Here is a 25,239-nt window from a genome sequence, read left to right as displayed (position 1 = left end):
GTGACCACTGGACATGTGGAGATGCTGTAAAGGAGATAACAGATATTGAACCCAAATATAACTGGGCCTGGTTCCTTTATATTTAATAGTCCCCTCCCCTTTTTTTGATAGCTTCTCCCTCTCATTGATGTCACTTTCAGCTGGTTCGTAGCAAGAGTCTCCTTTCCACTGTGTTTCAGTGTCATTTTCTTCTCTTGCCTAGAAGCTGTCACCAGCAGACTCTTTAAGGGGCATCAGGATTCAGTTTACAATGTCATGAAGCCCTTTGGGTTTTCATTTCTTTCTCTGCATCCATTCAGACCTCACCTACCTCCAGGTTGAAAGGCATTCTCACATCTTTTAGTTCTTTTCTGTGAAGAAAGCTGAGCGCCGAAGAATTGATGCTTTTGAACTGTGGTGTTGGAGAAGACTCTTGAGAGTCCCTTGGACTACAAGGAAATCCAACCAGTCCATCCTAAAGGAGATCAGCCCTGGGTGTTCTTTGGAAGAAATGATGCTATAGCTAAAACTCCAGTACTTTGGCCACCTCATACGAAGAGTTTACTCATTGGAAAAGTCTCTGATGCTGGGAGGAAAAGGGGACGACAGAGGATGAGATGGCTTGATGGCATCACCGACTCGATGGGTGTGAGTTTGAGTGAACTCCAGGAGTTGGTGATGGACAGGGAGGCCTGGGGTGCTGCAGTTCATGGGGTCGCAAAGAGTTGGACATGACTGAGCAACTGAACTGAACTGAACTGAATGACATTTTTAATAACAGTATCTGTGCCAGGTATTTATTGCCAGCAAATTGTATAATAAACCACGTCAAAGCCTAGTGGTTCAAGGCAGCATTTACTTTGTTCACAAATCTGTGTTGGGGCAAGGCTCAGTGAGTGAGGCCAGCACGTTTCTTTTCCAGTCGGCATCAGCTAGGATGTCGTGAAGGTGGGGACCAGAGTCATCTGAAGATTAGTTCATGCACATGTCTGGCAGTTGGAGCGGGCTTTTGGATGGGACATTAGTTGGGGGGGGGGTTCAGTGGGGGCACTGACAAGGTGCTCAGTATGTGGTCTGGGCTTCTTTGCAGCATAGTGACTAATGCTACGGGTGGGCTTCCCACAGAGCAAAAGTCAGTTTCCCCAGACTCTGTCCAGTAGAAATCAGTTACTGAGGCCAGCACATATTTAAGGGGAGGGAATTTCAGAGAAAAGTGTCAAAGAATTTGTAGACAGTTTCAATACCACCACCTCCACTCACCTCGACTTACCGAGTAATCATTCTGTCTAAAGGAAAATTCTTTGCAACTCGGTGTCACTGAAATTCCCTGCAAAATTTGTTTGTTATTTTGTTTGGTATGGTCTGTTTTGTGAAAAGTAACAAATGATTACAAAAATGAGGCTTTTTTTTGTTGTTGTTGAGAAAAATGTATAGGTCATCTCACTAAGCTATTAGGAGATGGGATTTCTTTAACCTTTTTAATCATTTTTCTTTGGAATACAGTTCAAATTAGCAAAAGCTATTCACAGTTCAGAAAAAGACTTATGGGATTAGAATCCATATTTATAAGATTTATCAATGAGAGTCTTATTTTCACAATCTTCTTTTGGGAAGCGTTTATTAACTCAGCCCTAGATAACTGAATGCAGTATCCCTCAAACTTCTTTAACACATGGGGCATTAAGATGAGGGGAAGGAGTAATAGACATTCTGCTAAGAGGTTACTTGTAGTCATTTTATGGAGAAAAAATAGAAAAGAGCGTAAAATCAAGTGCAAATTTTGTGTGACAAAGATGATGATGGTGAAGAATATGTTTTGTGACTCTTGGTGGTTCGAACTTCTTTCTTGATTCTCTGAGTAATCCCTGGTCCTACATTCTACGATACAGATACCATCGTATCTATTTGATCCTCGGTTTGAGTTAGGCTGTGCTCAGTCCACTTGCTTCATTACCAAACAGTATTATTTTATTCTTGCAGATTGATGATCTTACAGCAGAGCTGGAAACCGCATCTTCAAAATGTCTGCACCTGGATGCAAAAAATCAAGTTCTTCGAGAGGAGTTATTATCTATGAAAGGAATGCAAAAGAAGTGTGAAAAACTAGAGAAGAATAAAAAGAAGTTGGAGCAAGAATCAGTAAACCTCAGAAGTCATATAGAAATGAATATGATAGAACGCAGTCAAGTAGAGCAGTATAAATGGGAGACTGAAGAAAGGGTGAGACAGGATCTCGTAGAGAAATTAAAGGAAGTCAACCTATTTTGCAGGTTAATTTGCTCATCTGTCATGTGCTTGAGTTCACCTCATTGTAAATTACGTTTTGGATCTAAACAGCTTATGTGTTTCCTCTACTTCCCTTAGAGCAGTTGGTTTGGTAGTTTTCTGGAAAGAAGAGGCCACTTGTTTCTCCCTTTAAATATTTCCATTTCCATCACAGTTATTACCAAATTGACCTATCAGAATGATTCTCACTAGAGAATCCTTTCATTTATAAGACCATTTGGTATAATACAAGACTACTAGGAGGAAAAGAAAATACTGTGGTTTAGAACTGGTACCATCCTCTTGAATTATTTTTAAGTTGTCTTGTTCAATTTTTGAAATTTTAAGTTGATCCTCTTGTTCTTTGAATTATCAGGTTATATAAGCACCACTATAACAATAATTCCACTTTAATTTTATAATTCACTTCACATTGTAAACTTCTGCTCTCTCTCTCTCTTTTTTTTTAACCTTTAAAATTGCTTTCTGAATCACTGACTCAAAACTAAAGGGAGCAAATATCATTTTCCAGGTTAATGATTATCTTAAAAATGTTATCTTTTAAAATTTGCCTTAGATACAAGCAGCATCTCAGGAGAACTTAGAGCAGTTACAAGAGAAGGGTAATGCTTCCATAAGAAGTCAGATGGAACTCAGAATTAAAGACTTGGAATCTGAACTCTCCAAGGTGAATACTTTGCAAGAGGATTCTCATAAAGCAGAGTTGGAAAAATATAAGCAACTCTGCCTAGTAGAACTAGAAGTTAGAAAGTGATTGGAAGGTAAACTAGACAAGTAAGTCAAAACATAAAATCACAGAAGGTAAATTTAGTTCGTCAATTTGTCTCTAAAGCCTAATTTTTATAGAGCGCTGTTCATGAGATTAGTAGGAAGTGAAAGCTAACTAGATGGTCACTGCTAGAGGGCGCCCTAAGACAAACTAGCAATACTGTGTCCTTTTAAGTTTTACCGCAGAATCAGAAACGACTGAAGTGACTTAGCAGCAGCAGCACACTGTATAAAGGCATGCTTGTGAAACTGGGGGCAATTACCACAGGGGTGAAAGGTAGGATAGTTCACAGAGTGGCTAGAAATAGTATAGTGACCTGACTGAGGCAGGGTGTTGAGGATGGAAAGGGCAGATCCCACCTCCAGTGCCTAGTCCAGGTTTGCCCACTGTCTGAAAGCAGAACACTCCTATGAAGCCTTTCATAAGCCAAAGCAGCATACAGCAAAGAAGCAGGTACCTGAGGGCACGTTCTGCTAGTTGAAGCCTAAACTGAATATGCACAAGTGAAGCACAGGTGTTCCCAGATAGGGTTCAGGGTTGTGGTGACTTGACACTGAGATGTGGGGTGTGGCTTCCAGGGAAGGAGCTCAGTGGGGCCAATCTCCCTGCTTGGGGAGCGTGATGCCTCTCACTGTAAAACGTACACTGAACCTTTTTATATGAAATTAAAAAGTCCCTTCAAAAAAAAATTTTTTTTTTCTAAAAGAGATGCTTACGTAGGCCTTTCCTAGAAGTGAAGTAACATAAAGTGAACTTTGGAAAAGCATGGGATGCTTGTAATTGTTCCTGGGGCTGGTTTAGCTCTTTTCAATCACCCATTGACTTTCTTGTCCTCCTCTCTAGATTGTGACTCTAGATGACTCCTCAGAGCCAAAAGCTTAATTTCTCTGAGGTCATTAGTGAAACCTGTATAGAAGGGTGGTGAAAGCAAATGCTTGAAAGTGGCTTTGTGGGATGCAGTGTTTCTTCATCCCTGAACTGTTTCCTGGAGGCAGGTGTGTCCCAGAGGACAGCAGGTTTCACTGTGAGGCCACCTCCCTTTCTCTCTGATGCCCTTTCTCTCCTCTCCCAATTGTGACTTGTTACTTGAGGAGCCCTAGAAACGTCTACTTCTTTAGAGCAAGGTTACAACTATCATTTTTTACAGGAGGTCTGCTCTGTGTTTTCAGTGTTCAAACAGTTTATTGAGAATTCCATTTACTATATGGCAGCCTTAAAAATGCAAATCATTAAGCTGGTGTTTTCCATCTTCCCCAGGATTCATGAGAGGCTGGCAGTGATCAGCACCAAACTTGAGGTGGAGAAAGAGCAGAACAAATCTTTACTCAGCACTCTTAGCACGAGGCCAGTCCTGGAGCCCTCTTGTGTCGGAAATTTCAATAATCCTTTAGAGCCCAATGGAAATCTTACTCCAAGAGCAAACATAGGGTTTCCTACCTCAATTCCACGCCCTTTGAATAACAGCATGGAGACTTACTTGACCAAGGTTAATTCTATTATCTTTTTTCCACTGGGTTTCAGATTTCTGATATGAATGATCCTTGCTTTTAATTTGGTGAACTTCTGAGTTGTTTATTTGACTTAATGCACACTAAGTAAAAGTGATAATTAGCTGTGCTAATAAAGGAGACAGAAATTTTATGATTCTTTTGTCCCAAAGTTCTTGATTTTTAGAGATACTTACTAAATTATTAAATTTCTTGAAAAGCTGTGTTTAAATTCTACTTTAGAAATGAAATCTTATTGCCTAGTATCCAAAAGTATTCTTTCAGATGTTTCACTTCATTTCTAATTGATTTCAGTTGGCAATGGTTCATAATCATTTCCAAGCTCTGCTGTACTCAACGAAGTTTTTCTATCTCTAAGCATAAGTGAATCACTGGCATCTAAACACTAACCACATATGGATGCTTTTTGTTTAAAGGAAGCCTAGATAAATCTTTTTTATGAATTAAGTAAACTTATAATACTAAACTAAAACATTAATTTCTAGTTTTAGCTTAACATTTTTTTGTCATTTTCTTACATAAATTTTGTCATTTCTTACAAAAATGACATTTTGGTCATTTCCTTTAATTGCTATTTTACCTATAGCATTTTAATTTAAAATTTAAAAAGAATCTTGCTGAGCATTTGTAGAATATTTCTAGATATGTAGTTAATTCAAACATTTAAATATTATAAATGAAGCTCACTTTATCTGTATCTTGACATCACCTGGATAAATGGTATCTAAGATAGCAGTGATGGGGAGTCTTGAAATTGCAACCAGTTTTCACTGTTCAATCATTGTGATTAAAATATCCATTTCAGTCAATGTGCACAGTTTTATAGTTTTAATGGTGTTTTCCTGATGTTTGGGATGCATGGAAAAGTAGCCCTTGTTAAATGCAGTCTCAACTTGTTTTCTCATTTGGTTTCTTGCCACCGTAGGAGAGCAATTAAGGTTTCTTTCACCGCACTGCATCTACATTGGGTCTTAGTACTTGAGAGCTGTGAACCTGGAGGACATGCTTTAGCTGTGCAGTCACAGCGGGCCTCTGAACACTTCATCCCAAGTCAGACACTTGCCTACACAGGCCTAAGAGGAGGAAGCAAATGCTTGACCCCCGTCCCAGACACAGGCTGCCTATTGCACACCCAAGTTCATGGTGCTGTAGGCGCATACATCTTTTCAAAGTAGAGATTTGGAACCAAGCAAGCACTCTCCCAAAACTCAGCCGTTAGGTAAATCTCCTCACCTCTCATAAGGAGGGTAGGAGTACAAGTCCTCACTTTGAAACTTCTCTCCTTCAAGTTCCCTGTCATGTTTTTTTGTTTTTTAATTTATGCTTTATAAATTAACTGTATCACCTGACTGCGACTTATAGGAGTTTGACAATAATTTATTCTTGTTCTTGCCTTTAAAACATGATTGAGTTAGAAAGCTACTATGTCATGTCATGCCACAAATATTATTGAACTATGTAAGAAGGTTTTACACATTCATTTTCTCTGCATCATAGTTAAAAATCTATGTGTTTTTTTCTTAATCTGAGGAAGTAGCTGGCATAGGACTCTGGACTCAGTAAGAAAGTCATTGGCTTTCTTACTTCTTTTGTAGAATTATGAACTTTGCCTAAATCATGACTCTCATATCTTAAAAAAAGTTTTTTTTTTCCCAAAGTAAAAACCTTTCTTAAAAAAAAAAAAAACACAAACTTTTGTGCGGAATCATATTATATAAAATGGAGACAAGTATAAAGCCTTTTAGCCAAAGGAGTGGCCAGAGGTCCTGTGTTTTTGTTAAATGGAAAAGTTTAAAGAAAACTGTAGATGTGTTCTCCTTAATAACATTCAGCTAAAACTACTGCCTCCATTTGAACAGGATCCTCACCTAGAAATCAAAATAAATGTGCATTTAGGGCAGGAGCTGTTAGGGGGAAAAGATAGTAATCTTGTGGGTCATTCCTAGGATCATGGGTCATTCTCTAATTCTTTGAAATTATGTGTACTCAATAGACTGATATTTATTGTACTTTTTACCAGATTAACGTTCCATATATAGGTTCTCTGTTATTTATAAGCAGAATAAGTAGGAATGCATTTTGTTTTATTTATGTGATTATTTTTCTACTTAAGTAATCTTCAAATTAGGTCTAGTCTCTAAAAGTATTATTTAAATGTCACATTTAGTAAGCTATATAACATTCCTATGATAATATCTCTTGCTTAACTTAAAGATAAATAATATTTGACTTATTTCAGATGTGGCAGGAGTTTGACAGGAGTATAACTAGAGAACTAAGAGAAGATATGTTGCCAAAATGTATGAATTAAATTTAGATATTAATTTATGAAATACACTGTAAATAATAAATGGCATCTCTTTCCATTGTTTGGATAACAGATGCTATGTTAAATGTTTTCTTCTTATACATAGCTAATGAAAAATGTGAAAGCATGAGCAGTCATAGTGAAAAATAGTCTTCTTCCTCATTTATTCATCATGTTCCATAATTTAAAAAAAAATCTCAAAAACTCTATGTATTTCTATTTATTCCTGGCTGTATACTTTTTCTACTACTGCCATCGCTGTGGAACTGCCCATCTGCACCCTGACACCATTCTCAGAAAGCGTGGAGTTCATCAACGTCTCAAGTGTCTGGTAGTGGTTAAGGATAGAACACCCAGTCAAGCAGTCATGTCTATGTAGCTGTCACTTGGTGTGTAACTTTATAATTACTGTGTCATTGACTTTGTCACTAGTTTATCTCTTGCCATCAGGAGAAGCTCCAAACACCTGCATCAATTTGGGTCCTTCTAAAGTAGTTGGCCTTATCTCTTCACCACCTTACTCTGCCCCTTAGCTGTGCATCTAACCAGCCAGACTGTATAGGATCCCACAGATTCGTTTCCTCACCTCTGGTCTTGGTACGTGCTTCTCCCCTCTGACTCTTGTACTTTTTCCTGTCCTTCAGGTACCTACTTCCATAGCACCTCCACCAAAAAGCTGGCAGTATTGACACAAAGCCGGCTGTCCCTTCTGAGTGTTCCTCGTGCCATCTTGTATACCTGTCTTAGTATTTATGACTCTGTATGGAGATTGTCTGCTCATCTCTTTTTACAGTTTATTGAATTATCATTTCTCAGGGTGACTGGGTCATCTTCATCTTGTAATTCCAGTGTTTATCACAGCACCTTAGCAGATAGTTATTGAGTAAATGAATGAAGAATGAGAAAAGCCAGAATACTCAGCCACATGTGGGACCATGGGCTGATTATATAATTGTAATCTTGTATTTTGTTTTCTGTCATTTATAGATATGTTTCATTTTTCAGAGCACTTAGAAATATCTCAGGTTTTTTTTTTTTTAACCGAGTTAACTCAAGTATTTTAGATAAAGAATGTAATCCTTTTTCTTTCCAGCTGCTGCTGAATTTAAATCTGAGTCCTATCGATTGTCTCCCCTAGGAGCTACAGATGGGTCAAATCTGTTTCAGAACCTGCTTTTGAAAACATCACAAGAATATGTACAGATTTTGAAGAAAAATGATCTGAAAGATAAATAGTAAAAATTTCCCTTCTGGACTATTTTCGTGACATTTTAGTTGTTTCTCATTAAACATGATGTGAAAATCTTTATTAAAGGAAAATATTTTTGTGTGTATGATGAAAATTTGTATGGTATTTTAAAAATACTACTTTAAATTAGTATTAATACTACTTTTAAACAGTAGTATCTAGGTACTTTTGATGCAAACAGTAGTATCTATGTACCCCATGTATTTTCTCTGCAGCTAACTTAAGCGATTTAAAAACCAGCACTGTTAAGTTTTCCATATTCAAAGTGAAAGTGTTAGTCACTCAGTCATGTCCGACTCTGCGACCAATGGACTGCAGTCCGCCAGACTCCTCTGTCCTCCACTATCTTGTGGGGTTAGCTCAAATTCATGTCCATTGAGTTGATGATGCTATCCAACCCTCTTGTCCTCTGTTGTCCCCTTTCTCCTCCTGCCTTCCATCTTTCCCAGCATAAGGGTCTTTTCTGATGAGTCAGCTCTTCACATCAAGTGGCTGAAGTATTGGAGCTTCAGCCTCAACATGAGTCCTTCCAATGAGTATTCAGGATTGATTTCCTTTAGGATTGACTGGTTTAATCTCCTTGCAATCCAAGGACTCTCGAGAATCTACTCCCAACACCACAGTTCAAAAGCATTAATTCTTTTTCAGTCAGCCTTCTTTATTATACAACTCTCATATCCATACATGACTACTAGAAAATAGTGTATATATGTTAATATCAATCTCCTAACTTGTCCTTCCCCTCATGTTTCCCCTTTCATAACCATAATTTGATTTTGAGATCTTGTGAGTTGGTTTCTGTTGTGTAAATAAGCTTATTTTTATTAAATTCCACATGTAAGTGATGTGATACTTGTTTTTCTCTGTCTGAGTTACTTCACTTAGGATTGCAATTTTGAGATCCATCTGTGTTGCCTCTAATGGCATTATTATTTCTTTTTATGGCCTAGTAATATTCCATGTTCGTTGTGTGTGTGTGTGTGTGTGTGTGTATACCGCATCTTCTTTATCCATTTTTCTGTTGATGGGCACTTAGGTTGCTTCAATGTCTTGGCTATTGTAAATAGTTCTGCAGTGAACATTGGGGTGCATGTACCTTTTTGAATTATTGTTTTCTCCAGATATATGCCCAGGACTGAGATTGCTGAATCATATGGCAACTCTATATTTAGTTTTTATAGAAAACTTTATATCTACAGTGGGTGTACCTAGTTGCATTCCATAAGCAGTGTAGAAGGGTTCCCTTTTCTCCACACTCTCTCTAGCATTTATTGTTTGTATATTTTTTGATGGTGGCTATTCTGATCGGTGTGAAATGATACCTTATTATAGTATTTCTGCATTTCTATAATAATTAGTGATGGGGAGCTTCCTTTCTGAGCATCCCTCGTGTGCTTTTTGGTCATCTGTAGGTGTTCCTTACAGAAATGTGTATTTAGATCTTATACTCATTTTTTGATCAGGTTGTTTGGTTTTTGATATTGAGCTCTTTGAGCTGTTTGAATATGTTGGAGATTAATCCCTTGTCAATTGCATCATTTGCAATTAGTCTGTGGGTTGTCGTCTGTCTTGTTTACGATTTCCTGCACTGTGGAAAAGCTTTTAAGTTTAATTAGATCCCATTTGCTTATTTCTGTTTTTATTTTCATTACTCTAAGAGGTGGTTGAAAAAAAATCCTGCTGTAATTTATGTCAGAGTGTGTTCTGCCTATATCCTACTCTGAGTTTTACAGGACCTGTCTTATATTTAGATGTTTAGTCCATTTTGAGTTTATTTTTGTGTATGATGTTAGGGAGTGTTCTAATTTCCTTCTTATACATGTAGCTGTTGAGTTTTCTCAGCACCACTTATTGAAGGGCCTGTGTTTTCTCCTTTGTATATAGTCTTGCCTCCTTTATCCTAGATTAATTGACCACAGGTACATAGGCTTCTCTCTGGACTTTCTGTCTTGTTCCATTGATCATTCAGTATATTTTTTTGTGCTAGTACTGTGTTTTGATTACTGAAGCTTGCAGAGTAGTCTGCAGTCAGGGTACCTGATTCTTTTGGCTCTTGCTTTTCTTTCTCAAGACTGCTTTTCTACTTGGGGTCTTTTGTTTCCATACACAGTGTAAAATTTTTTGTTCTAGTTGTGTGAAAAATGCCATTGGTAAATTGATAGAAATTGCACTGAATCTGTAGATTGCTTTGTATACTATAGTTATTTTGACAGTTATACAGTTATAATGTCACTTTCATTTCTGTATTTCAGTTTCCTCTCTTTCCTTCTTAGTTTAGGTAAGGGTTTATTGATATTGTTTGTTTCTTTCAGGAAATGAACTTACAGTTCTTGCATATGAGCACTGGGCTGGCACACCAGGCCTCTGTGCACATGGGCAATGTGTTTAGAGGTGTTCCTTAGCAACGGTCATTCTGGGATGAAAGATTCCAAACCGTTGAGCTTCCCAGCTGGGAGGTTGTGGCGGGAGGGCTCTGGCTTACCTGTAGTGCTTGAGTTGGGTTTAGGGGACTGTGAAGAGACGAGGGAGAGGTGAGGTGTGTTTAGAGTCCATAGGCTCTGCGATGAAGAAGATTTTTGGCTTCGGGAGTAAGAAGGGTGTGACGCCCTTTGGCTCCTCCATCAACCTGGTGAGAGACAGTGGTCATGGAATCAACTTCCAGCCCAGGTACCACATCCGAGACAAAGACCTCAGAAAGATCCACAAAGCTGCCATTGTGGGCAACGTAGCCAAAGTGCAGCATGTTCTGTTGTTTGGAAAAAATGGCCTGAACGACAGGGACAAGATGAAGAGGTAAGCGGGGTGGAAGAGCCTGGCAGAGATCCCTCCTGTGAGTTTCCCCTCCAAGGCTCCTAGATACCTTCCTGGGATCCAGTACCCCACAGACTTTATAGGCAGCAAAAAGCCTTAGCTGGTTTTGGACCCACTTATAATTCCTCTTGTAGAGCTTTACTGATAGTTTTGAAGTCATTTAACTGCATGTTGGTAATCACAGAAATGAAATGAAACATGAATAGCATCTGTTTTTCCTTTCTTCCTCCTGCTTTTTATTTGCATGGGTTAGCATGATGTACTTATGAGTAAAAGCTCTCAAGTTATATAGCCTTCAAGAAATCTTCTGAACTTTCTGGCTCTCACATTTTTTCTCATGTGATTTATGAAAGCACTTCTTCATGGGTCACCTATTGTGGATCATGGCAGTGGAGAGATTTCTGATGTTGTCAATATCTTATTTTTAATGTATATATTTTTTATACCATAAGGTTATATATTACAGAAAACTGCATAGTGAGCAAAATAATTCCCATGCCAAATCAACTTCTGGATTAAAAATTCTTCAGATACAATTCAATATCCATTTTATATCAGTGTACACTTAGGTATATGTCTTCTTTGATGAAGGACCTTAGAACACAGCTTTGAAGTTGGAAGCTGGCTGTGTTCTTGCATAGGAAGGTATTTTCTTAGGATGTATGGTCTTTCTATATTAAAAGCAAATCAATATTTCATGGTTTTAAAGATTTTGGGTTACATATGCTGTCTTTAATTGTTGTGATGGAATTAAACGTTTTGTATAGTAGAGGAAGATTTGCCCTTCTAGATATCAAAATGTGCTATAAGTGCCTACAAAGTGTTCATTCACTAACGACTGAAAAGATAGATAAATGAATGGAACAGAATGCCCAAACACCCAAATGTATGTAAAACTTTAGAACTTGAAAATGATGACCTTTTCTGTGAGAAATGATAAACTGTGTGTAGATGGTGGAGAAATAACCTGGTAAAAGAGAAAAGTAACTCAATTTTTATCTCACCAAAAAGTTTCAGGTAGAGTATGTATCAAATATTTCAAATATGCACAGTGAGAAAAGTACCAGAATAAAACTCAGATTCCTATTTATACATTTTTTATCCGCTGACAGACACCTTCTGTTTTTTCTATTTCTACTGTTTCTTAACCTTAATTTTTTTAAATTGGAGAATAATTGCTTTACAATGGTGTGTTGTGTTCTGCTGTATAACATCATAAATCAGTTGCAAGTATACATATATCCCCTTCCTTGTGAGCCTCCCTCCCACCCCAAAGACCTTTCTGAGAATGATTTCAAAAGTAAGAATTCTGGAGTTTCCTGGATTTTGGCACACACACACAAAGAAACAAAAGAAAAGAAATCTGGATGTTGATTTAACATTTTAACAACACAAACAATTTAAAACTCTCTGTAGATCAAGCTGTCTATAGGCAAGTCGGATTAGCAGACAGGGCTTGTCTTTTTGGCACTAATAGGAATGTGGCACAGATAAAAATGATTTCTCACTTTCAATTGTTTTTTAAGAATTTTTTTTGAGGATTGATATTTTCTGACAACTATCAGCCTTTTCAGAAGTCAAGGGAATCTAGGGAGTTCCTTGGTCGTCCAGTGGTTAAGACCCACTGCTGTGGGTCCAGGGTTCGATACCTGGTGGGGGAACTAAAATCCTGCCAGCTACTGGGATATATTGCACAACATGGGGCATATAGCAAATGTCATATAATAACTTTAAATGGAGTATGACCTATAAAAATTGTGAATCACTATGTTGTGTACCTGTAATATATAATAATATGTAATATGCATCATCTATATTTTAATTAAAAAGAAGAAGCCTTAGACAAAAAGACCTTATGGTAATTAGATCAACAGGAAAAATGAGAAATGAGCAAACAAAAATGCTACCAATTATAGTTGTACAGACATTGTGAATTATACATTTTGTTCCAATGTCAGAGACATTAAAATGTCAGAAAATGAACATATTATAATCATTGAAGTACATTGTTGTCTCTAATCCTCAAAATGTATCTGCAAAGGAGGTATGATGTCCTTTGACTTCATTGAGATGTTGTCCTTGTAAAATAGTAGTAATAATAATAAGTATGATTATATTATCTAACAGTTACTGAGCTGTTACTTGTGCCAGGAATGGTTCTAAGCTCTTTGCATGGATCTCAGTGAAGCATCGCAGTGCTATCCTGTGAGAGAACTATTTCTCTCTCTCCATTTTGTTGTTGAGGAAATTGAGGCACAGAGAGGCTGAGCGACAGCTAAGTGACAGAGTGAAAGTTAAATTCAAACCCAAGTTGAGCTGAATCTCAAGGTAATGGTCATTCAATTCAAGTAAATTGTTCTTTCATTACTGTGTTAAGAGGAGCTAAAGCTAATATATAATGTTCTTTCTCCAGAAGGAAATGAAATATTTGTTTTAGAGCGATAAGAATAGCATGCTATTGAATGTTTTCAATTACAAGAACAATTGTTTGTTTTGAAACAGGAACACTACAGTTTCCTGAAAACTCCTCTTGCTTTCATAGGACTGCCCTCCACTTGGCCTGTGCCAATGGCCATTCAGCGGTGGTAACTCTGCTCCTGGAAAGACAATGCCTGCTTAACCTCTGTGACAATGAAAACAGGACAGTGCTGATGAAGGTATGGGGCAGCGAACCGTGTCCACATGAGGTGGATGTGATTTAACTACTGAGACTAAAGTGAATGCATCTCATTTAGATATAGCAAACCAGTGAAGCTTGTGGACCATTTACTTTGAATTCCTAGAATTTACATTCTGTTTCTTGGTGCAACACTTACAGGCCATAGAATGCCAAGAAGAGGAGTGTGCGACTCTTCTGCTGGAGCATGGTGCTGACCCAAATGTCATGGATGTCAGTGGGAACACCACTCTCCACTATGCTGTCTTTTGCCAGAATATATCACTCGCAGCAAAGCTGCTTCCCTGCAATGCCCATATAGAAGCCAGGAACAAGGTATATCTCAACTAACTTTATTTACAAAATATTTGCAAAGCATTTTTTTTTTAAACTAGAAGTGTTTTATTTCTAACTATGTAGACAGGTAAACTGAATAGTGTCCATCAAGCCCTGTTACCATGGAAACAACTCCAAAGCCACTGCAGGGGTGGGTAAAAATGTTGGAGCCCACAGAGAGGGCAAAGCTCTGTCTCCTAGCCAGCCGTCTACCCCAGAAGGAAGATTTCCCATCAGAACGTGCCAGAGAGTGGGTGGTAGGCTCAGAGCCCACAAATGATGAAGGCCTGGGGGAAGTGATGTGAGGAGTGGCTGCTTCCAGGGGCTCAGGGAATGGGTGCCCCTGAGGGTGGGTGGGAGGAGGAAGGAGACCCAGTGCCCATGAGGGGGAGCCAGGTGAGTGTAAGTGGGCCTGGGAGGCAGCAGGCCTAGAGCCCTGAGCCCTCCAGGACCCTGGTTCTGAGATCCAGCCAAGAGGATCAGGTCATGTTTGACACCCAGCAAGGGTGTTCACTTGTGCTAGTGACCGCTTGGTTCACGATGTACACCTTGGGGTCTCCCATGCTCAGCCCCGGGGAGCTGCTCAGTGGGGTTGCAGCTGTACATGTGGAGCTGGTGGTGGCGAAGCCGCCTCTCTTGCTTTCTCCAGGACACATGTGACATCCTGCAGCTGCAGCCCCACCAGGAACTCCCTCCACTCTCACAGGTGGGCTCAGTTTTTCATCTTTGGGAGCTCCAGCCTTCCCTGTGTCAAAGTATTTTGAAGGAACCAAATTGTCTATGATTTCACTTTAAATCATGATATTTCTCAAGCATTAGAGAATAAAGCATTCCTTTATGTGTTTATGACTGGTATTTGTGATAACACTGCATTTGTTAAAGGTAAAACATTTTCCAAATATTTTCCTCCACTTAAGTGTGTGTGCGTGCATGTGGTTTTTTTTTTTTTTTTTTTGGTTATTAGTCTAAAATAACACAGTAAAGCAAAATTTGCCTCAGTAGACTTTGTCTTGAAATTCAAACATAATGAAAGCATTTTACAACATATTAGAAATCTTGCTGCTGTTCACAAATTCCCATTTTATGAAAAATGGTTTATATAAACACAGTTTCTCTCTCATTGCCCAAGTCTTAAGAGGGTAAAAGGAAAGGAAAAGGAACAAGCAAGTGAAAAGTGCAAGCCAAGCTGGAATTTTTGCAGTTGGGAAATGCCAAGAAGAGGATTTATTTATTTAATATTTATTTATTTGGCTGAGCTGGGCTTAGTTTCAGCATGTAGGATCTAGTTTCCTGACCACGGGTCGAAGCCAGGCCCTCTTTCCTGGGAGCATTGAGACCCAGCCATGGGACCACCATGGAAGTCCCGAGATTTTGTTTTGTGCTTTTTATTCCCTTCAGTTTATATATTTCTTATACACTTTTCTGTTTTCAGGGAAAATAGTTGTTATTTTGAAAAAGAGTGTGAGTGAATTGTAAACTTGCCTAGGTGCCAGTTTTACGAAGACTCTGATACAAACAGACTGACAGTGAACAGGTGGTGATTAAGTGGGAATTAAGAGAGAAGAGCTGGAAAAGGCAATGGCGACCCACTCCAGTACTCTTGCCTGGAAAATCCCATGGACAAAGGAAACTGGTAGGCTGCAGTCCATGGGGTTGCTAAGAGTAGGGCACGACTGAGCTACTTTACTGAAGAGCAAATAACTACCTGATATTACCCTATTCTGGCAGAACCATCCACTTAGATAAGAGTCTAGACTCTGCTCTCCCATCTAGAATGTCTTGATAGGAAAGAAGTAAGGGGTTTATAAATAATGAGATCAGGTTGCCTTTTGGTTTTGCTAGTCCCTGTTCTACCACTGTTTACCCAGGAAAATTTAAAAAACTGCAGTTTTGATGACTCTTGCCTCTTACACTTTTCTTTTTCATTCTAACCGTCATGTAAGAGAAGGAATTGGCCGTGTGAGTAAGAGATGATACTGGAGTGGTTGCTGCACTAATTCTCAGCTATATTCTGCTGGTGAACCACAGTTATTTGGGAAAACTTATTTTTAAAATGTATTAGCCTAGGCTGTTTGCTGTAAATTTTGACTGAGTAAATTGAGGAATGCTTGGGCGTGTGTATTTAGAACTATTCCCTTGAGATTCTGATCCAATCCTTGATGAATAACTATGGAGTGAATACATGTAATTTCTAAATGCACCCTTCACAAAAGAAAGTAGTCTCCTGAAGTGTTGGAGTTTGATCAATGCTAGCTACTTACATCAGCTCCCTCCTTTCCAACAATATTAGCCTGACTTTTTCTCTGCCCCTGTGTTTGAGACATTAAAAGGAGTATCTTTGGCAATATCTATGGGCTTGAACAATAACTCCTTTTCCTTCCAATCACTCATCAGTCAGTGACACTCCAAGAGTCTTTAGCGATTTGCTCATGGTGAAGTCACTTTGTCTATAGAGTCTGACCCTTTAAGGACTTTGCACCTTCACTTATTGTTCAAGTCATTAGGTCAACAGATGTTTGTTACTAACAGGCCTTTCCTGATTGAAGTAATAGTAACTCATGAGCTTTTTTTAGTGTCAGCTGCAGGACAGACTCTTGCAGTTTGTCTGTTAGAGTTGCTGATCCCTGGCATAAGCAGATGAGAGCTTTAAAACCCGTGAAGTTAGTAACAGTACAGAGGAGAATTGTTTTAAGCATTTATTTTCAGCAGGCTTGGTAACTCATGATCCCTTTTATTAACAATCTAGAAGAATTCTAGAGATAGACTGTAGTTTCAACAGGCAGTGGAAACATTCTTGACTGTGAATTATGAGTCTTTTTAAAAGAATTTATGTTTACTTGAATTATGAGTCTTAATAGCCATATTTATTACATATTGGGACCCACACTTTTTGTGAAACATATGATACTAAAGAAAGGAAAAGCTTCACATACCAATATTTGCTTTATACCCACCTGTTTGGAAACAGCAAACATAAAACCAAAAGTGGGCCGTAAATCAAACATGGCCCTTGGATATGTTTAGTTTACCTCCACAAACTGAGTCAACATTTCAAATTTAGGAGGCTCATGCAGAATTTCAGGCTTCTCCAAGGACCAAATCTAGACCCCCTTGGGCCCTTCCTACTGTTTGGTCTACACGCAGAGGCCACCCCTTCTGTGTGGGACATGTGTTTCTGGGGTTACCGGTCTCACCTGGCTTTTTCACTTACTTAGGTCATCAGCTTTCCATCCATAAGCATTTGAGTTTCCAATTTTTGATTGATAGTTTATTTTGATAAATATTTGAAGGTTTTTAAAGACAGTTTAATTAATCTATAATTGATTTCATATCTTAAAAAAATCTCTTAAGAAAGGGATTGAATTTTTCAAATTAGAATTGTTAAGTTGGTTGTGGCAGTTTTGCACTGAATAACTCTCACAAACACACAAGATTATAAGAGACAGTGCAGGGAGAGCTGGTGGAAGAGCAACTCCCCAAGAAAATGTTGAGCATGTATTTATTGGTAATTTTATGCTGCAGTCTTTAACTAAGAGCAGTAAAGCAAGACAGACACCAGAACTTTAGGATTTTGGAAGCTTCCTCCTGGCCGTCTGGAGGTAATCACATGAGAGTCATCAAGAAGGGTCTTTGAAGATAAGGTGGGGAGGGCACTCATTCTGCATGCAGTTAGCATCTAGCTAATGCTGACCTCTCAGCCAGAACGTCTAACTTAAGGAAGGGCAGTGGAAAGAGCAAGCAAGGAAGAGAGAATGAGTAAGATTCAATTCCAGGAGACATTTCTGAGAAAGCAGTAAAACAGGGTTCCTACAGTTGATTTTTTGAAAAAAAAAAAAAAAAGAAAGAAAAAAAATTCTCTCTTTGCATGTTCATGTAGAGAGTAATATTCCCACTGGAATGTCTGTAAACCTTTTGAGTTTACTCATGGTCATCCTTGGAGAGGTTATGCATGCTACAGATAGTATTATATATTTCTGCCTCAGCATTGTCCCTAAAATATGCAGTTGATACAGTAGCTAAATGATACCTGCACCCCCTGCATTGGGAGCTTGACACTTAGCCACTGGACCACCAGGGAAGGCCCAGAGGAGGAACATATTAAAGAGAAAGAAGGTGCACAAGGCAGTGAGGAGGGGGCTCTCTTTCATTTACTTTCTGACTTTTATTCTTAAGTTCAGAGAATCTATTGCACGATTTTAATTTCAGTTTAGAAATAGGTTAACTGGCACATTAGAAATGGTTTTCCCTGTTTTACAGGATGACCTGACACCACTGTTACTTGTGATACGTGAAAGGAGAGGGCAAATGGTGGAGTTTTTAGTAAAGAAAGAAACAAATATACATGCGGTTGATAAGATGAAAAGGTACTGTTGTTCTTTTTCTTTTTAAAACCCTTAGTGCTGTTCTAGGATTGTAATATCAAGGTTAAATGAATAAGAGGGTTCATTTGTGATCAGCACATCATCACTTAGGTAGAAAATCAATTATTCTGACTAGGAATTATGAACAGTATATAGCAGGAATGTATAGCAGGATTCATATTCCTTCATAATATTGACTCATGTCATATGCACCCTCTTTTTGTTTGGTTGGTTCATCTTGTAATAGCTGAGGGATTTCAAATTAGTTTTATTAGCTTTGTGACATATGGATTTTGCTTTTTAGTTTACTTCATGACAATATTGAGTTTCTTAATTCTTTTAAAAGAATTCTTTAACCTCTACTTTATATGTATATATTTTTATAAGATGCATAGTAAACCTAAAAGACTTGATTTTGCCTTTTGGATAATTCTTTATTTTAAATTACTTTGTTTGAAGAATGCTGATGTTACTAGGTTGCAAAAGAGTCAGATACAACATAGCGACTAAATAACAACAGCCACAAAAAGGTAATTATTACTCACTGTCACCAGATCCTGTGGGCTCATCAGTTTTTATCCTTTCTCATTTTAGTACATTTTGATATTTTCATTTTTAATGCAGGTAGAAGGAAGAAAGGTAGCTTTGATTGGATAAACAGTTCCTTTAACAAAGACAAGTCAGAGGTGGACGATACAGATGAAAATGATGGGCTTTAGATTCAGGCTAGGTTCAATTCCCAGGTTTCCTACCAATTAGGGTTATCATCAGCAAATAAGTTTCCTGATAAAAAAGGCAAATAGTAATGTATCTTTCAAAGGTGCCTGTGTGTAAGAAAGATTTCATATATAGTATTTCATTTTTAATGCCTATCACATGCTTGTCCACATCATTAACTGCCACCATGACTATGTTTATTCCCATTATTATCAATATTTTTGATTTAAACCTGCAAGTAGCCTTTCCTTAATCCAACCTCTAGCTGACTTTGAAGCTGAATATATCAGACTAAGGAGGAAATGGGGAATTTATCCCTTAAATAGTCTCTGCCTCAGATAAGTGACCTCAGTATCATTTCTTGTCCATCAAGGACTTTATTATTATTTTTAAAAAACATTTATTTATTTTGCTGCGTGGGGTCCTAGTTGTGGGAACTCTTAGTTGCAGCATATGGGGTCAAGTTCCCTGACCAGGGATGGAACCTAGGCCCCCCGCATTGGGAGCCTGGAGTCTTATCCACTGGCCCACCAGGGAAGTCCCCATCAGGGACTTTTGAAATAGTAAGTGCTCCTACCTGGCATCCCAGTGGGACAGGAGGCTTCTTTTCCATCCCTTCATTTTAGCCTTGGAGGTAATTTGCAAAGATGAACACTTGAACCTGTAAATGGTCAGTTCTTCATGAAAGGGCAAGGTGTTCACTTGGTAAAGCATATCAAATTAACTGTTTAAGGAAGTCAACTCAACTTTCTGAGGCTGAAGTCATCTCTCTGTTGTTTTAGAACAGCCCTCATGCTTGCTGTCAAGTATGAATCAGCAAATGTCGTCAGACTTCTCCTTCAGCAAGGTGCTGACATCATGTTTTTGGATGGACTGTAGAAGAATATGCTGTTATTGGTGGCTTTAATATGTAAGTTTTCACATTAAAATGCTAGTTCTCACTAAACTGCAGCCAAAAATAATTTTAACTGTTACTTGCTACATGACCAGTGAGAGTTCCAGTTTGGTGCAGGCAGTTTGGAGAATGGTGGTGAGATGTTCCCCCTCCAGAGCTGAAAGCCAAGCAAAGGCCAATTAGTTACTCTTGGCTGTGGGCTTCGGGTGCTTTATCTCAGGACATGTAGACCTTAATCCTTAGAAAGCTTGACATTAGCCATTTCATTCTGAGTGTGACCTCTTGGTATGGCGTATGAACAGTGTCACAGTTGTGATATTTCTAACTAGTTCTTTGGGTCTTGAAATACTTAGTTTAGCAGCAAATCCTGTTTTCCCTTAAGGACTTGCCTTTCTATATGCTTCTGCTTGAATTTTCCAAGAACCTGGAGGATTCCCTAAGGTCAAAGAGACAGTCCTCTTCCACTAGTCATTTGGAGGGGAGAAAATAGTTCCTTCTCATCATTCTGTTGCTTGCATTTATTCTACTGCTGCAGCACTGCTGCTACAGCTGGTCTTGACAGGGTCTGCTTGGCAGCTGGATCTGGAGTCTGGATGTGGCTCTATAAAGACCTTTAATAAAATCATTTTAAAAGGAAAAAAAGAAACTCATCCTGCAGTGGGCTCACGATTGACCTTTGCTCCCAGGCCACCCCTCTGGGTCCAGGTTCCCCAGCCTTTACGGTGATGCACACGTCAACTTCAGAGTGAGAGCTCCTTTGTTCTCATATATATGCTTGTCACTCAGTCACTATTGCAAACAAAGCACCAGCACCCAGTTTGGGCAGCTGGGCCGCCTAGCTTCCCCCTTCACTCAGAGACCTTATGTGGAGCCCACGTGGAAGCCTAGATCTTCCCGATGAGGTGCCCTTGAGGCTCTTATTTATCTTTTCCGCTAGCAGATGTCAGTGGGGACCATTTTAGGCTGTCAGAGAGGGTCAAGTGCTCCTGCAGAGATTGAGTAGACTCCCCCTTCCCCTTTGTATCTAGACTTGAACCTCAAGGCGGCTTTTTCTCCTGCAGGGGCACCTTTTCTTAGGTCACAGGTTCCCTGTCATCCTTCCCAGAGTAGTGGGTGCCAGCTTGCCTGAGATTCCCTAATTATGCTTGGCCCCTCAAGGGATCTGTTTCCTGTAATAATGAAAATCTTCCAAAGGATTTCTGTCTGCCTCCACCTTAAATGTTTTCAGAATCTGCCCCATAAGGAACCCATTCAGCAGAAATCCCTAAATCTCAAGTAAGATAGTTGGAATTCAGAGAGGTAAGCCCTGTCTAGAGCTTGCCAGTACCCACTGTAAGAGTAGGGATATGTCTTCCAAGTGAATTGGAGAGGAACATAGAGATTAAAAATCATTGTCAGAAAGATCTGCTGGTTCAGAGTTTGAGTAGGTAGAGAAGGAAGAGTAGTGGTCCAGGGCAGGTCTTGATTGTGATTAGTTTTCTGCTCTTGGTGTAATTATCTGCAATAATGGGGGATCATTATGTTCTCTAATGTAGTGAATGCCTATGTTATAAATAAATTTAGGTACACATTATCTAAAAGCTGAGATTCCCTACATTACAAACCACAAAGAACAGCTAATCACCAACAGTTTCATGCAACACTTGAATGTTAAACATATGAAAAGGCACACATTGGGATTTACTTGGAATTCCAAAGTAGTTACAGCAATAAAGTTGAAGATGAAATTATTCCACTTTTTGACTGTTTCTGCAAGCATTTTGGGGGCATATTATCTCGTTACATCCTGTTAACCCTCTTGTGAAATAAGGTAGTAATATCCCAGTTGTGTAGAGGAAGACTTTGAACTGAAGAAAAACAACTCCTCCAGGAACAAAGAGCAGTTGGTTATAGAACTAGGATTTGCAAGCTCGAGAGATTTTTCATATGCCAAGCTAAATCTAGTTAATTACTGGAGCTGTATGGCCCTGAGTTCATGATTACTTCATCTTCCTTTTCTATCTCCTTTCCTTTCAGTTCAGTCGCTCAGTCGCGTTCAACTCTTTGGGACCCCATGAACCGCAGCATGCCAGGCCTCCCGGTCCATCACCAACTCCCAGAGTTTACCCAAAATCATGTCCACTGAGTCGGTGATGCCATCCAACCATCTCATCTCCTGTCATCCCCTTCTCCTCCTGCCTTCAATCTTTCCCAGCATCAAGGTCTTTTCAAATGAGTCTGCTCTTCGCATCAGTTGGCCAAAATATTGGAGTTTCAGCTTTAACATCAGTCCTTCCAATGAACACCCAGGACTGATTTCCTTTAGGATGGACTGGTTGGATCTCCTTGCAGTCCAAGGGACTCTCAAGAGTCTTTTCCAAGACCACAGTCCAGAAGCATCAATTCTTCTGTGCTCAGCTTTCTTTATAGTCCAACTCTCACATCCATACATGACTACTGGAAAAACCATAATCTTGACTAGACAGACCTTTGTGGAGAAAGTAATGTCTCTGCTTTTGAATATGCTAAGTTGGTCTAACTTTCTTTCCAAGGAGTAAGCGTCTTTTAATTTCTTGGCTGCAGTCACCATCTGCAGTGATTTTGGAGCCCCCAAAAAAACAAAGTCAGTCACTGTTTCCCCATCTATTTGCCATGAAGTGATGGGACCGGATGCCATAATCTTAGTTTTCTGAATGTTGAGCTTTAAGCCAACTTTTTCACTCTCTTCTTTCACTTTCACCAAGAGGCTTTTTAGTTCTTTCTGCCGTTAGGTGGTGTTATCTGCATATCTGAGGTTATTGATATTTCTCCTGGCAATCTTGATTCCAGATTGTGCTTCATCCAGCCCAGTGTTTCTCATGATGTACTCTGCATATAAGTTAAATAAGCAGGGTAAAAATATACCTTTACTTTTTCCTTTACTACATGCTAAATAAAAGTTTATAGAACTTAGAAACTTGAAAAGTATGCAACAATTGAAGTTTTGATATTATCTCTGGTATTGCCTGAAATGATCTAAGAATTTGGTAGTTGTTTTTCATATCAGTGTTAAAATATTATTTATAGTATTTTTAATACATAGCTTTCACCAACTGATTTCTGAATATAAAGAAAAGAGATCTAAAACTTCTGAAAAAAGCAACCCAGATACGTCATCTGACACCAAATTACTCTCAGTGATTCTACCATAGATAAAGTAGAAATGAGGAAGTTTCAATAATGAAAGAACTGTGAAAAAATTAGTGTAAATTGCATGTGAATTTTATTTTTAAATTAATTTCTTTATACTCTAGTATTCAGAATTCTTTAAGAAGTTAATTGTAGGCGATTTAACATCAAAGACAGTATTGCCTGAAAAGAAATCCATCTCTTTAGTATGGCCCCTAAAGTCCTTAGATCTTTGTGTAAATCAGAAAAAAATTTTTAAGTGATTATGATGTATATTTCATCTATAGTCATAGCATAGCAGATTGGACATCTTATGAAAGTGAGCTTTCATTTTTAGAAATGGTTTGCATTTAGTGAATGAATAGTTAGTAGTTACTGTGTAGTGATTAGTCTCACTAAAATAGTTACCATCATTAAAACTGGGAACTTGAATAATCCCTTCCTGGTAAGATAAGAAATGATAAACAATAACTGCAAAGCTGAGCCAGTGTGCAGCATAGTAGTGAGAGATTATTTCTGAAAGATACCTACCAATTGTACAGAAGGCAGAAAAGCAATGCCTGGTTGAGAACAAGTTATTTTGCCTCTTGTACCAAGCAGGTCTAGATTACCTACTTCATTCCTTACAGATCCAGAGAGAATGAGAGAGGTGGACTTCATTAGGATCAGATATTTTCTTTTGTGTGTTGGACAATTGTCATGAGAGTGTAGTTTTGTAAGAACAAGATGTTCTCTTGCCATCAGTTAAAAGATTATGATAATAGATATTCAAATAGAACAACTTGGGACTCTGCAGGTTCTAATAAAAGCACAAAAATACTTTGCATTCACAAAAACAGCATTAGGTCCACTGGATGTAGCATCTAGCACATTGTACAGGGTATCCAATGATTCCTTTAATTGAGTGAAGTGAAAGTGAAGTCACTCAGTCGTGTCTGACTCAGGTGGCTTATTAGTAAAGAATCCACCCGCCAATGCAGGGGATACAGTTTGATCCCTGTGTTGGGAAGATCCCCTGGAGAAGAAAATGGCAACCCACTCCAGTACTCTTGCCTGGGAAATCCCATGGACAGAAGGGCCTGGTGAGCTGTAGTCCATGCGGTCACAAGAGTCAGACACGATTTGGTGACTGAACAACAAAAACTGTAGGTTGGTTTATTACACTAGTCAGAGGAGATACAGAGATGACAGTGTCTTGGTCTTAAATACTCTCAGAATAGAGTTATCTCTGGTTAATTTCTGTATTTTTCTAAAGAAAATTTTCAAAAAAACATGCTTATTTGTTTGTTCATTTGTTCACTAAACAGATAACTTTCAAGTGTCTTTTATATACTAAGCATTGTTCTGATGTCACAGGGTGCAAACATTGAAAAATAACTGCCCCTGCTCTCCTTGCTCAAGCTTGCAGTGCTCCTCTCCCCGTGTAGTCACTGCATGTGAGTCATCCCTCCAGCATCAGATCATGACGACCCCTGGGAAATGTTGTCCAACAGCACCAGACTCTGTGGCTCCCTCCATCCTTCCCTCCCTCCCCTTGTTCATCAGCTTAGGATGTGATGATGTATGGCTTCCAAGCTGAAAAAGCATGATTTCTATAAACATTAGCCATATAATGGGAAGGATTGATATAATGATATCCCTCACTAGTACACACCACTCTTTGGACCATCCTGCTCTGTGTGGTCCAGATACTCTTGAGCAATGGAAGGAGATAGTCTCAAGAGATTCTTTTTAAACATGTTAGTATATATATATGCACAGAAGCTGAACTTTTTTAAAGAAGTTCCATATCTATATATGTATAGTTAGAGAGAGAATTTTTTAAAAAAGTTCAGCTTCTGTGTACCCTACAGAAGCTCACCACTACAAGTCTATTCCCCATTCTCACCACTGAGTTGAGCCCCTTTACCCATTTCCCCTCCCCTACCTGCCTTTCTAGAGATTATCCTTTCTAAACCTGGAATCACTACGTCTTTCATGCTTCTCTTGCCTTTGGAAAGAGGGCCAGGAAGAGAAGACTTTTGTTTCCAATGTTTTACCTTGCTCTGAGGTTCAGTGCCTTTGACCAAGCTTCCCTGTGATAGGGCGTTTTCATTGTGAACTGAAGAGCCAGAGAAGTTGTCGTGTCCCAGCAAGACACCTATAGTCTCTGTTCAGCGCTCCAGGCAATAGAAATCCAGAAATACTGTGCTGTTTAAGTGTGCTATTGTCAGCTTA

The 25,239-nt window shown here is 38.8% G+C and overlaps 1 pseudogene; it reads left to right on the top strand.

Annotated features, from left to right (window-relative positions):
• The first annotated feature begins 10,662 nt into the window (after positions 1-10,662).
• Positions 10,663-25,239, top strand: part of LOC128058276 (ankyrin repeat domain-containing protein 26-like) — a 60,608-nt pseudogene continuing 46,031 nt past the window's right edge.

Source organism: Budorcas taxicolor, chromosome 13 (assembly GCF_023091745.1).
Source record: "Budorcas taxicolor isolate Tak-1 chromosome 13, Takin1.1, whole genome shotgun sequence".
Classification (NCBI taxonomy): domain Eukaryota; kingdom Metazoa; phylum Chordata; class Mammalia; order Artiodactyla; family Bovidae; genus Budorcas; species Budorcas taxicolor.
Note: the sequence above shows the minus strand (reverse complement) of the source record. Positions and strands in the feature narration are given on the sequence as shown.